The sequence below is a fragment of the Oryctolagus cuniculus genome, chromosome 7, assembly GCF_964237555.1.
Source record: "Oryctolagus cuniculus chromosome 7, mOryCun1.1, whole genome shotgun sequence".
Lineage (NCBI taxonomy): Eukaryota > Metazoa > Chordata > Mammalia > Lagomorpha > Leporidae > Oryctolagus > Oryctolagus cuniculus.
In genome coordinates this window covers 102,379,540-102,393,036 of record NC_091438.1, presented here as the reverse complement: position 1 = coordinate 102,393,036, position 13,497 = coordinate 102,379,540, and the positions used below count along the sequence as shown (strand labels likewise).

The following is a 13,497-nucleotide window of genomic DNA, read 5'->3' as shown; positions in this document are numbered from 1 at the left end:
GTATGCTAAACTGATCTTCTGTATATAAAGAGAATCGAAAATGAATCTTGATGTGAATGGAAGGGGGGAGGCAGCGGGAAAGGGGAGGGTTGTGGTAGGAGGGAAGTTATGGGGGGGGAAGCCATTGTAATCCATAAGCTGTACTTTGGATATTTATATTCATTAAATAAAAGTTTAAAAAAAAGCAATAAGAGGGATATGGAAAATAGGACAATGTCATTCTTCTAGATAGATGTTTTTGTTATGAAAAATACAGTTACTTTGCATAAAATGCATGTTAATTAAATTATCAGATTCATTCTTATTTAAGAACAAATTAATATTCTTTAATTTTTAATTTTGTTTTTGACATGCAGTTGTACATTTTTCTGGGGTACAGTATGGTATTTTAAAACATGTATACATTGTGTAGTGAAATCAGTGTTCCTGTTTTAATTTATAATATTGTAGACACTAATGGATAAAAGTGATTTAAACAATTCTTTGGAGCTATCAGTGAATTTCTAAGAGTCAGAAGGGGTCCTAAGACTAAAAAGGGTGAAGAGTTTTTTCCATATCACACCATTGTTTGGACAGTAAACTTATGATGGCTGTTGTATAACGCATGCTTCAACTTCAAGACAATCATCTGCAAACAAATATATTGGATTTGCATGTATGGTGAAAAATATACATTTATTCTAAAGTTTTATTATGTACCTTAAAAAACACCTGTGGTTTTAAAAATAGCAGTAATATAATGACTGTGTTTTCCTGAGAGAACTCAGAACTGCTAGATCAGTGGTTTCCTTCAAGGACTAAAGATGAAATTTTATTATGATCCTGTTAAATGGTACCCCAAATTATATAAAGTATTTAAAAGGTCAAATAATTCATATTTTTTAATCATTCTACCTATAACTCTGGGCATAGTAATTCTAGAAATATCAAGATCAGCCTCAATGACCAAAAATATTCATATTCTGCATGTGGAATATGTTAGTATTTCTGGACTAGTCTTGAAGATCTTTCTTTTAAATGTCTTACAGCTCTTTTTTTAATATTTTTTACAGTAAAAATAGAGTCCATGGATTTACATGCTAATATCTTGTAAAATTAATCATTTTTGTTATTGAACTTATATGAGTACCTAGGAATTTCAGCAACTCTAAGAATTGAATGTTAAGTAAAAATAATAATATTAAATTGTTATTGTGCTCAGAGTGTTCCAGACACCATGTTAGGTTCTTTACAGAAATTACCTCATTTGGTTATAACAAATTAGTTCTATTTGCTGTGTATCATCTCTCCATCAATAGATAGAGAAACTGAGACTGACAGAGTTACCACCACATTTCTTTTTTTTTTAACTCTTATTTAATAAATATAAATTTCCAAAGTATAACTTCTGGATTATAGCAGCTTTTTCACCCCATAACCTCCCTCCCACCCACAACCATCCCATCTCCTGCTCCACCTCCCATCCCTTTCACATCAGGATTCATTTTCAATTATCTTTATATACAGAAGATCAATTTAGTATATACTAAGTAAAGATTTCAACAGTTTGCACCCACAAAGAAACACAAAGTATAAATTATTGTTTGAGTACTAGTTATACCGTTAATTCACATGTACAACACATTAAGGAAAGAAATCCCACATGAGGAGTAAGTGCACAGTGACTCCTGTTATTGACTTAACAAATTGACACTCTTGTTTATGGCATCAGTAATCACCCGAGGCTCTTGTCATGAGCTGCCAAGGCTATGGAAGCCTCTTGAGTTCGCCAACTCAGATCTTGTTTAGACAAGACCATAGTCAGAGTGGAAGTTCTCTCCCCCCTTCAGAGAAAGGTACCTCCTTCTTTGATGGCCCGTTCTTTCCACTGGGATCTCACTCACACAGATCTTTCATTTAGGTGTATTTTGTTTTTTGGGGTTTTTTTGCCAGAGTGTCTTGGCTATCCATGCCTGAAATACTCTCATGGGCTTTTCAGCCGGATCCACATGCCTTAAGGGCTGATTCTGAGGCCAGACTGCTATTTAGGACATCTGCCATTCTATGAGTCGGCTGTGTATCCCGCTTCCCATGTTGGATCGTTCTCTCCTTTTTAATTCTATCAGTTAGTATTAGCAGACACTAATCTTGTTTATATAATCCCTTTGACTCTTAATCTTATCATTATGATCAATTATGAACTGAAACTGGTCACTTTGACTAATGAGATGGCATTGGTACATGCCACCTTGATGGGATTGAATTGGAATCCCCTGGCATGTTTCTAACTCTACCATTATGGGTAAGTTCGATTGAGCATGTGCCAAACTGAGAGTTTACCAGATTTCAATACAAGTTTTTGCTGCACAATATGTGACACTTCTCAGAGTATGTGGTGGTTGAGTCACCTGGTTAGTAAATGGCTCTTCATATCTGGTAATTTAATGAATCCATTCATTTAGGCAGTTTGGCACAGAGGAACGTTTGTATGTCTTAGAACTAGACTTCTGTTTTACTCCTGGCTTCTCCACTCATTAACTAATTGACTTTGAGGAAATCTCAGAGCCACAATTTTCTCAATGATAAAACTGAAATAATAATACTCAGAAGAGGTCATTGTGCCACTTGGTGCCAGATACCTTTCAATAAGTGATTTCATGATTAATATTGACAACCAAAAATATATTTATTGATTGATTACTGTTTACGGAAATCTAGTTAAGGATTGGTGATATAACATGACTGAAACATCTAATTCTTAAGAATAAACATGTTTTATACTTATTTGAAAATGTGATAATAGTATAGTGCCATCGTCTGCTTGGGATACCAGAACAAAATGCCATAGAGTGAGTGGCTAAAATAGCAAGAATTTGTTTCTCACAGTTCTGGAACCTGGGGCTTCCAAGACCAAGGCATGGGCAAGGCAGATATCATCTGAAGCTTCTTCTCTTGGCTTGCAGGCAGCCACCATGCTGCTGTAGGCGTGGGGGGGGGGGCAGAGGGAGAAGCTCTCTGGTGTCTCTACTTACAAGAGCTGGCTTTCCCGTCATGAGGACCTCACCCTCATGACTTTAGCAAATCCTGGTTTTCTCCCAAAGGCCCATCCCATTATCACATTGGGGCTTAAGATATCAACATATGAATTTTGGAGGAAAACAAATATTCAGTCCATAACTTACATATTTTAAACTTATAAATTCTACTCTCCAAAAATGAGCTATTTGAAATTTATTCCATGCTTTTTTGCCTGAGTCCTCAAGAATAAACTGCTTGGAACCATAATATTTGGATATCAAGTCCAAGGACTTAGAGAGAGGGATTTAAAACACAAAAGAAAAACACCTTAAAGCATTTCCCAAAGTAATAGAAATATACACACACAAAGTTATTGAAAAGGTAAAAAGAAATGGTGAAATGGAATGTCACTGATGGTTGTTAAAGATGTATAAGATAAAGTTCAAAGCCAGTAAAGATATACACTAAGAGCCATCCTTCTCCATCGCCTATGTCTTTCTGTTCTTCCTGTCCTAGCACTTTAGGATTGTGACCATTCATGGGCTGTGGTCAAGCTGTAATTGCAAAATTCACTACAGCACAACTGAAATAATTCGGTATTTTTGGGTGGTTAAGAAATCTTTCAGGGAGCATTTAACCTAATAAGCCTGCACCGCACATCAGAGTAGCTACCTTGGTTCAATTTTGGCTCTGATTTCTGTTCTAACTTCCTGCTAATGCAGACCTTGGGAGGCAGCAGTGATGGCTCAAGTAATTAGGTTCCCACCAATTTTGTGGGAGAAATGGTTTGAATTCCATGCTTGGGACATCAGCCCCAACCTTTGGGTGCATTTAGAGACTGAACCCACAAAAGAGAAAAAGCAATCACTCTTGCACTCTCTCTCCCTCTTCTCTCTCTCAAATAACAAATTTTTTTACAAAGAATCCATATCCTAATTTAGAGCCTATAGAATCTTTTTTAGTAGTCTTTGGCAATGAGTGAAGTTATTTTCTAATTATAGGTTACATATCTGTTCACTAAATAATACATTAATACAGTATTTTGCCTCTGAGTGATGTTTTTCTCCTATTACCTGAAAGTTTTACAAATTTTCTTTTCAGTCAATCTAGTTACTTTCCTAAAGAGTGCAAAGGAAAGGAAAGTTTTCTAATTGCTTTGAATAGATGAGAAAATTGGTTCAAATGAAAAATATAAACTCCCTAACATGGTAACTTTGCAAAATCAGTCAAATGTTCAGTGTTAAGTTTCTAAATTATTGTATTTCTATAGTATGCTGCCTCCAGCATAATTTTACTGAATTCAGCTTAAACTGTGGCGTTTCTAATTAAAACTGAGTGAGTTTTGTTTAGTAAACAGTACAGAAAAAAAGTCATTGACTAAATTTTTTAAATTTAGAAGCAGATGAACACTTTACATACTATTAATAAGAAAATTTAGGATGGAAACTAAAATTTAATTCCTAACCTATGTTAAATGAAATTAATTTTATAATCTCTGAAGATATAAAATAGTGGCAAAATATTTTTAGTATTCACTTCCTGCCCATTCTATGTGTTTTAATTCTTTCATGCATTCCTGGGTCCTGAAACACATAGTTAAGTACTGTTACCACTTCCTTTGCCCAGTGTAACTTGACTAGAATATTCCCTCTAGTAGTTGCTAAGGTCCAGACTCCAATTCTAGCTGTCTAACTAGTACAGTACAGTCTCCACCTTGGCCTATACTGTCAATTTTAGGTAACAGCTATTTAACCAGCTGGCTTATATCAAACAAGTTTTTTTATGTATCCATCTTTATTTTATCCCTCTCTACTAAATTATCTGCTAACAACACCTGTAGTAACAGTTCTTCAGAATCATCTGAGATTTGTCTACTGCTCACATTTTACTAATCAATTGCTAGTATTTTTACATTTTATCAACTGGAGGGCAGTTTGATTGCATGACACAACCCATTCTAATGAAGTAGTATCACAGGATAACTTTTCCACATTTCAGAAACAGATTGGTCAAACTTTACTTTTGTCCAGGTATGCTCTACCTTTAACAACTCATTTTAATGGAGTGCCATCTTTATACCAGGGGTTTAGCATATATTTAATCCTCTCTAAAACTATTTATTAGGCATTCTTAATCAGTTTTATGGATGAGGAAACAAGAGTTAATAGTAGGCAAAGGTCAATAACCTAAGTGAGCACATAAGAATTGGAGCCTAAACCTGTCTAAATATGTCCCCCTGAATTATATTACTTCTGCTAAGAATTAAAAGTGGATAAAGAAGGAGAAGCCCAAAGCCATTTATTTTATGTATATTATTATCTACTTTATATTATATTTAATAGTGTCTAATGGTCATAAATTATATTACAGGTAAATTATAGATAATCTATGTAATATTCACCACCCCTCTTGGGTTAATAGTAGAGTCATGTCTTCCTAACATACAGTAATTCATAAAGACTAAAATAGAGAAAAATGTAAAGAATATTTTTAGAAAATGAAGCCAACATTGTTGTGTTTGATTTCAAACATTATTACTACCAGTAGCATCACCCATTCGGATACATATTTGACCTAACCACCACTCTTGTGATATTTGTGTGTATTTCAGCTGTTGTTGACATGTCTACTGTGTGTTTCAAAGTTACTCTTAAAATATTTTCAAACACTTTATTTAAATCCTCACAACTCAGTGGCCCCTGGACCAGGTACATCTACAAATGCAGGATCTGGGCTGCATTCCAAACCAAAAATACAGAATCTGCATTTTAATAAGCTCTCTTGGTGACTGGTGTATACACTAGAAATTTTGGGAAGTACTGCTTCAAAGTATTTTGCACTTCTTTGCAACTTGTTTTCATGCTTAATATGTATAATTATACATATAAAACTTCTTTTAAAAAATTTTTATTTGGGAGGGAAGGTAGGAAAGAAAGAGAGACAGCTCCCATCCAATGATTCACTTCCCAACTGCTTCAACAGTAATGACTGGGCTGGGTCAAAGCCAGAAGATGAGAAAGCAGTCGAGGTCTCCCATGTGGGTGGCAGGAGTTCAGGTACATGAGCCATCACTGCTGCTTTGCAGGGTCCACCATAGTAGGAAGCTGGAGTCTGGGCGGAGTGGGGATCAAACAGCTACTTTGGTGTGGGATGCAGGCATCCTAACCACTAGGCTGGGTGCCCCCACCCCAAAGACAAAAATTCTTTAAGAAAAAAAGGTCATCTTTGATCTATATTCTACTTCATTATTACAAATTCTAGTGATAATCTAATTAAGTATAATAATCATTTCCATATAGGATCTTGTATTAAAACATTATCAGTGAGTTTTATCAAGATAGCCATCAATAAAATCAGCTGGAATTGTGCAGTATGAATTTGAATCTGGAGTTTCAGAAATCATCAAGAAAGGAGTATTTTGTACCTACTCATTTTTCTTTGTAACCCAAGGACATAAAATAGTTCCAGACTCTAAATTATTGATTTGGTATATCCTATGGTTCAGTAAGAATGTTATCTTTTTTAATACAGAAAGTCCTTACTTTACACACTTGTGCAGAACACTATAGGAAGAACTAAATGGATTCTGTTTCCTACTGTGTTCTTAAAACATAACACAGAGCACTTCAGATGACTGAAATGTGTGGGTTTTCCCAAACCAAACAATTCCCCAATTCTCTGTGGACACCAGTAGGGTGTCCCCCAATTTAACTGTATCTTGACACATCTGCCTGAAGATAAAATCAGATCCCTAGTGTTAAGGGTCTACTCCCACAAGACTGTCCCCATTTAGATGCTGGTCACAAGTCCAGGTGTCAAGACACTCTAGTCACCTGTAAACTGGGGATTCCAGTAACTCCTTCAGGTTTGATCTTATGCTAGAATGGCTCACAGAATCAGGAAAAAACATTAACAAGTCTATTAGAGATTTTACAGAGGACAGAGGACACGAGTAACCACATGGAAATGTACAGAGGGAAAGATGTGGGAAGGAATAAGGGAGCATCCATTCCTTCTCTGGAGGCAACACCACCCTGGCATTTTCATGGAGTGCTCTCAGAACTTGGCTTTTGGGGTTTTATGGAGGGTTCATTCTGCAAGCAATGAAGGGTTATGTCATTTGCCATTGGTGATCAGCAGCTTTCCGTCTGCTTTCCCTTAGAGGTCAGAGTTGGAACTGAAAGTTTCTATCCTCTAACCAGATGGTTGTTTCCTAAGGCAAACAGCCACCATCCCAAGGCCCTCAGCATTAGCATAAAAAGAGCACTAATTACTTTGGAGATTCCAAGGGTTTTAGGATCTGTGTGCCAGCAAGTGGGTGAAGACCAAATAGATTCTTATTATAAATTGTATTATCTCAGACTATAAAATGACAATATATTCTGAAACTAGGCAAAATAGTCTTACTCAATTGGAAATTTATGATTTTCTTACAAAGATCTTTAAAATATTTTACCAACCCATTGAACAGTTATTGTAGGTTATACATATATAGGGAATTAGAAAAATAGTAAAATTTCTATTTCTATTTAGTACATTGTCATTTTAAACACTAGGAACATTGAGAATGAAAGTAGAGTTTGGGGTAAAATTTGTTAAGATTAGCTTGAATAGTGCTTGCCTTCCTGTTTTCATAGCAGAAGTAATGACACAGAATGAACATCTTTTTTTATGTTTCAGTGAATTGTCATGCTCTTTTTAAAGTTTAAATCAGCTTTCAAATTTTATCCTTTGTGCTCTCAGTATCATAGAATATATCTGAGAGTTCCTTTTATGTGAAATTATTGTCAGCATCACTTCCTCTGGGACATATTCGTGCTTTTCATCACAATCACTTCCCTCATTTATGTGGATTAATTTGCCTTCACTAAATTCCCCTGGCAGGTTATCTAGTCTTTCTCTGTAATAGTAGCAGTGTCAACACTCCAAAGCTCTGCTTTTTCTTCTCTAACTCCATTTGTGTTCTGTTCATATGCTGCAAAGTCATTCACACAGTATGTTACAAGTTTCTATTATGTTGCACGCATATTGCTTGTTGTTTTCTTGCCATGGTGCTTGAACATTTTCAGTTGTATATGTCATGTTATATTTCATCCAGAATTCAGGTAAAGCAACTGCAGTGTGGCCGAGTGTAGCAGAAATAGCCTATTTAAAAGTCTGTACAAAGTAACAAGCTTTAAAAATGGAAATAATTCCTTGGTTTGTTGGCTGGATTAATAAAGTTGTCATTGGTATACAAAGGAAAATTCTACACTTTCATTTAAATCTCCAAGAAATATAGGGTGATCAAAAGCATTATCCTACATTATTATTTTTTCAAAAGAAACCTTTTATTTAAGGTATAAAAATTTCATGCATTTCATAAATACAACTTTAGGAACACAGTGATGGTGATTCTTCCCAGAGTACCCACCCTCCCACCCCCATTCCCACCCTTCTTCCTCTTCCCTCTCCTATCCCTTTCTTACTTTTCACGAAGATCTATTTTCAATTAACTTTATACACATAAGATTAATTCTATACTAAGAGTTCAACAAATACTATGAAAAAAAAAAACTGTTCCTCAACAGTTTTTTTTAATTTCTCTTTTGATTTCTTCTATGACCCACTGTTCATTCAGGAGCACACTGTTCAGTCTCCATGTGTTTGCATATGTCCTAGAGACACTCGAGTTGTTGATCTCCAGCTTCATTCCATTGTGGTCAGAGAAGATGTATGGTATGATTTAGATTTTTTTGAATTTGCTGAGACTTGCTTTATAGCCTGGCCTGTGGTCTGTCCTAGAGAAAGTTCCAGGCAGTGTTGAGAAGAATGTGTATTCTGCAACTGTAGGATGAAAAGTTCTGTAGATACCCATTAGGTCCATTTGGTCTACAGTGTCAATTGACTGTTGTTTCCTTTCTGATTTTCTGTCTGGTTGATCTGTCCATTGCTGAAAGTGGGGTATTGAAGTCTCCCATTACTATTATACAAGAGTCTACATCTCTCTTTACATCCATCAATAATTCTTTTAAATAGCTAGATGCAATGTAATTAGGTGCATACACATTTATTTTAGTCACGTTTTCCTGTTGCATTGATCCCTTAATCATTGCACAGTGCCCTTGCCTTGTTTAACAGTTTTTGTATTAAAGTCTATTTTATATGACATTAGGAATACTATACTAGCTCTTTTTTGGTTTCTGTTAGCATGGAATATCTTTTTCCATCCTTTCACTTTCAGTCTGCATGTATCTTTGTTGGTGAGTTGTGTTTTTGTAGGCAGCAAATAGAAAGATTTTGCTTTTTTTTCCCCACTCAGTCTATATTTTTTAACTGGAGAGTTGAGGCCATTTATATTCAAAGTGACTATTCATACAGAATGACTTGGCCCTGCCATTTTTCCATAAATATGCCTATTGTTTACTTTGTACCTTTACTGGGAGATATTCTGCCTTCAACTTCTTTCACAGTGATGACCATGTTTCTGTTTCTGTGTGTAGCACATCCTTAAGCATCTTTTGTAAGACTGGAAGAGTGATAACAAATTCTTTCAATTACTGTTTGTTATAGGAGGTCTTTATTTCACCTTCCTTCATAAATGAGAGCTTTCCAGGGTACAGTATTCTGGGTTGAAATTTTTTTTTTTCTCTCAAGACTTGGACTATATCTCACCATTCTTCCTGGCCTGTAGGGTTTCTGATAAGAAGTCCACTGTGAGTCTAATTGGAGATCCTCTGAATGTGATCTGGCATTTCTCTTGTGCACATTTTAGAATCTTTTCTTTCTGTTTTATGGTGGAGATTTTTACTACAATGTGTCATGGTGAAGATCTTTTCTGGTCATGTCTATTAGGAGTTCTATGTGCTTCTTGTACTTGGATGACCCTTTATTTCTCCAAATTAGGGAAGTTTTCTGTAATCCATTCTCTCTTTCCATGCCTTCAGGAACTCCTAGGACTCATTTGTTGGGTCATTTGATAGTAGTCTGGAGATCTTCAACACTGGTTTTTTGGTTTTGTTTTTTTTTTCAGTTTTCTAACTTCTTCTTCCTTTTTTTTTTTTTTTGGTCTGCTGTAAGATTTCTAGAGATTTGCCTTCTAACTTGGATATTCTTTCTTCTGCCTCACGAATTCTGTTGTTAAGGCTTTCCAACACTTTTTTTATTTGTTCTGTTGAATTCTTCATTTCCAATATTTCATTTTGATTTCTCTTTAAAAATCTGAATTTCATGAGGAAAATTTTCTTTTGTGTCATGTACAGATTTTGTGTCATATTCATGGATTTGCTTCTGATTACTTCTAATTAATCTTATGATCAATTTTTCAAATTCAGTTTCTGGCATTTCTTCAGTCTCTTTGTTTTCACATTCTAGTATTGAAGTGTGTTCCTTTGGGGGGCATCATATTGTCTTTCCTATTCTTGTTTCTTGAATTGCTATGCTTTTTTTTAGGCATTTATGGAGATACTTGTTGGTTTATTTTTTTTTTCCTACTGTGATGGGTTTTATCTTTAGACTATGCCTCTGTGGATTAGTGGAGTGTCTGCTCTTTCAGTGAATACCCTGAGGTGTATGCTGGGTGTGGCCAAGGAGCTCTAATCAGTGTTCTAATCAGAGGATCCAAGGTGACTCCCAAATTCAGCAGCATTGGCAGGATAAATCTGCTTTTTTTTGTTTTTCTGAGAGGGGAAATTTGTTCAGCTTGGTTGGCATAGTCTCTCACTCACCTCCTCTCCTCCAAGGAGACCAATGATTGCATGCTAGCCCCAGTGGGTACAGTATTCATCAGCTCTGCCACAAGAACCACACAAAGGATCCAAGCAGTCCTAGGTGTGAGCACAGATCCCACAGCAATGACCCTCACCCAGGAATCATGGAGCCCCAAGCATGTGCTGCCCACACGCAGCCACAGTGTTTATACAATCCCAGACACAAGGTGCCCAAGTCACGAGCACCCAGCTCCCTGTCAATTCTCCCAGCCAGACGCAGGTGTCTCCTCCTGGCTGGTTACAGACACATTGGCACAGCTGATATGTATGTATGTCCAAAATGGCTTCCACCCACTCTCAGCTAGTTACAGAATTCTGGTGCTGGAAGGTCAGGGAGGGAGAAACATGTCACCCCTTTTTTCCTCTAGATTGGCAAGTACACTGTCCCCCACAGGACTCCAATCCAGACTCCTGCAAGGCTTTCCCACAGCTTTGTCACCAGTGGCATGGGCTGCTGCAGTCTGGTCTCACCTCACTCTCCAAAGCTGGTGCTCAGGCTCTTAGCTGCTGGGGTCCCGAGTTGTGCGTGCCTTCACCCTGCACACCCTGCATACAGATCCACAGTCCCTCTAATTTGTGTGGACTTTCTCTGAGGTTGGACTCTCTCCATGGTTTGTTTTTTTTTTTTTTTTTTTTTGTAACTATCTTCTCCTAAACTAGAGAGTAATCTCTGTCCCTTTTCTGCCATCTTGGTGCCTCTTGGTAGTTCTTGGTAGTAGTTCTTTAAAGGTTAAATCATTCTCCCTGTCGCATTTGTCCACTGCTGGAACACAGACGGTAACACATGATTTGCTGTCTATATGTAAACTGCATAACAGATGCACAGTGACTGATCATTAACAGACTTTGAAGGAAATTATGTGATGCTTTCTGATAAAAGCATGTGTCTGTGATTCACATTCTGCCATGTGGACTATACGTTGCAACACTTTTGATCAGTTTATGCTGTACATGTGCTGACATTATACTATATTTCAAAAAAATGTACAGGTGATACTATACACAGTTAAATACCAAGATAATTAGCATTTGAATCACATTGTTAAAATGTGATAAAATTTAATGAGATATGATAACTGAAATCTGTGCATTTTGAAATCATGCAGGGTAAGACCCCTTACTGTAACTCAAAACTAACTTCAAAATGTATTTTTAATTCAAGAATGAGAGCACTTTATTATATTTTTTAAATTATTACGCTACCTTCATTGACTTCTACCTCTGAACATATTTATGAAATGTTTACTTTAAAAAATCCCTGGTGCTTTTGTGAACTTGCTGAGCCTATGATCTGAGACTATTAATAGCAAACTCTTTTATGCAATTCTTCAAAAGTTATTAATTGCATTATATATGTAAGACACAGTGTTGGGTTATTTTGGCTTATCTTTTTTTTTTAATAAACAAAATCTGTTACACATTTCCTACATGATTCCTGCCCCTACAAATACCTATGAAAAGTCACACAATCATACACACCTGGCACCTGTAGCCATCCCTGCATGTGGGATTCAAAGGATTTGGAAACAACATTAACCAGGTTCACTAATTATCAGAAAAAATCACTTTATGAGCATGCATTTTTGACAGGTACTGCACTAAGTTCTTTACTTACATTTCATGAAATACTCAGAGCAACTGTGTGAATCAGGAATTATTATTATCCTCATTGCAAATGTAAAGACACTAAAACTTGGGAAGAAGTCATGTGACTTGTCTATGTAAAAAAGAAAAGTTTCCATTTAGACAGCACTTGCTAAAGAGCTATCACACAAAATTGAAAGCTGTGTTTCTCCACAACTAGTTCTAACAGCTGAACTGCTGATATCATGAACCTTAAGTGACCCTGGTAAGAGTCAGCGTATAGCTAGATGTATTATTTTACCTGACCCACGCACAGTGAGACTTGAGTTGCCTAACTGTGCACAGACTAATGTACCCATTGCACCCATTCCATAAAGCAGGTGTTCCATCCTTCATGTAAGCATCTGGATCCACTACCACCACCCTTCTTTCATCACTGACTATTCCCCCTGGAGCATTAACTACTCACAGAATTTCTTCCCTGTGTCTTTGCTTGCCTGGCAGGTAAATAAAATCAGCTTTATTTTTTGAGTTGCGGCAGCCTTTGTTTTAATTGTTGATCCCCAAGATAATATATCTAGTAAGTGACAGAGCCAGGACACAAATCCATTCTGACTGATCCATCTGCTTAATTTTTGTGTTCACTTGTTGACTAAATAGCAGGAGCAAATTGCATTCAAGTTAGCTAGTTTCAATAGATAAAACAGGAAGCTCATTCTACTATCCCAATTCACCTGAATTCATTGCTATGTCTCCACTGGCAGAGAGTTTCAACCACAGAGTTCCTTCCTACAACAGCAATAATAATAATAATAATATTCCACTTAATAATATTAAAAACATCAACAGCAACTTCAGCATAGCTGGAGCCATCCCTAGGCCAGACTCTCTTTGTTTCTCAGCAGTGTCTTGTTTCCTTTTGACAACTTCCATATACCATCATTCAGTTCCTTTTCTGAAGATCTGGGATAAGGCCAGCTAAGAACACAGTGGTGGGAACTGTGACAAACTGGAGATAAACAGAAGAACTGTGTTTATCTGAAGGCAGTAGATACTACTGTTTCATTACTTGTCATGGAGAATGCAGGCCCAATATTGCCAGATCGTCACCTTTTGCAGGGCATGAAAATTCTGGATCATTATATCAAAAATGTATTAGCATTTATAA

General features: G+C 36.5%; 1 protein-coding gene across 12 annotated transcripts in view; it reads left to right on the top strand.

Moving 5' to 3' along the window:
- Positions 1-13,497, top strand: part of LRRC7 (leucine rich repeat containing 7) — a 586,672-nt gene that overhangs the window by 450,324 nt on the left and 122,851 nt on the right. The window lies entirely within an intron of this gene.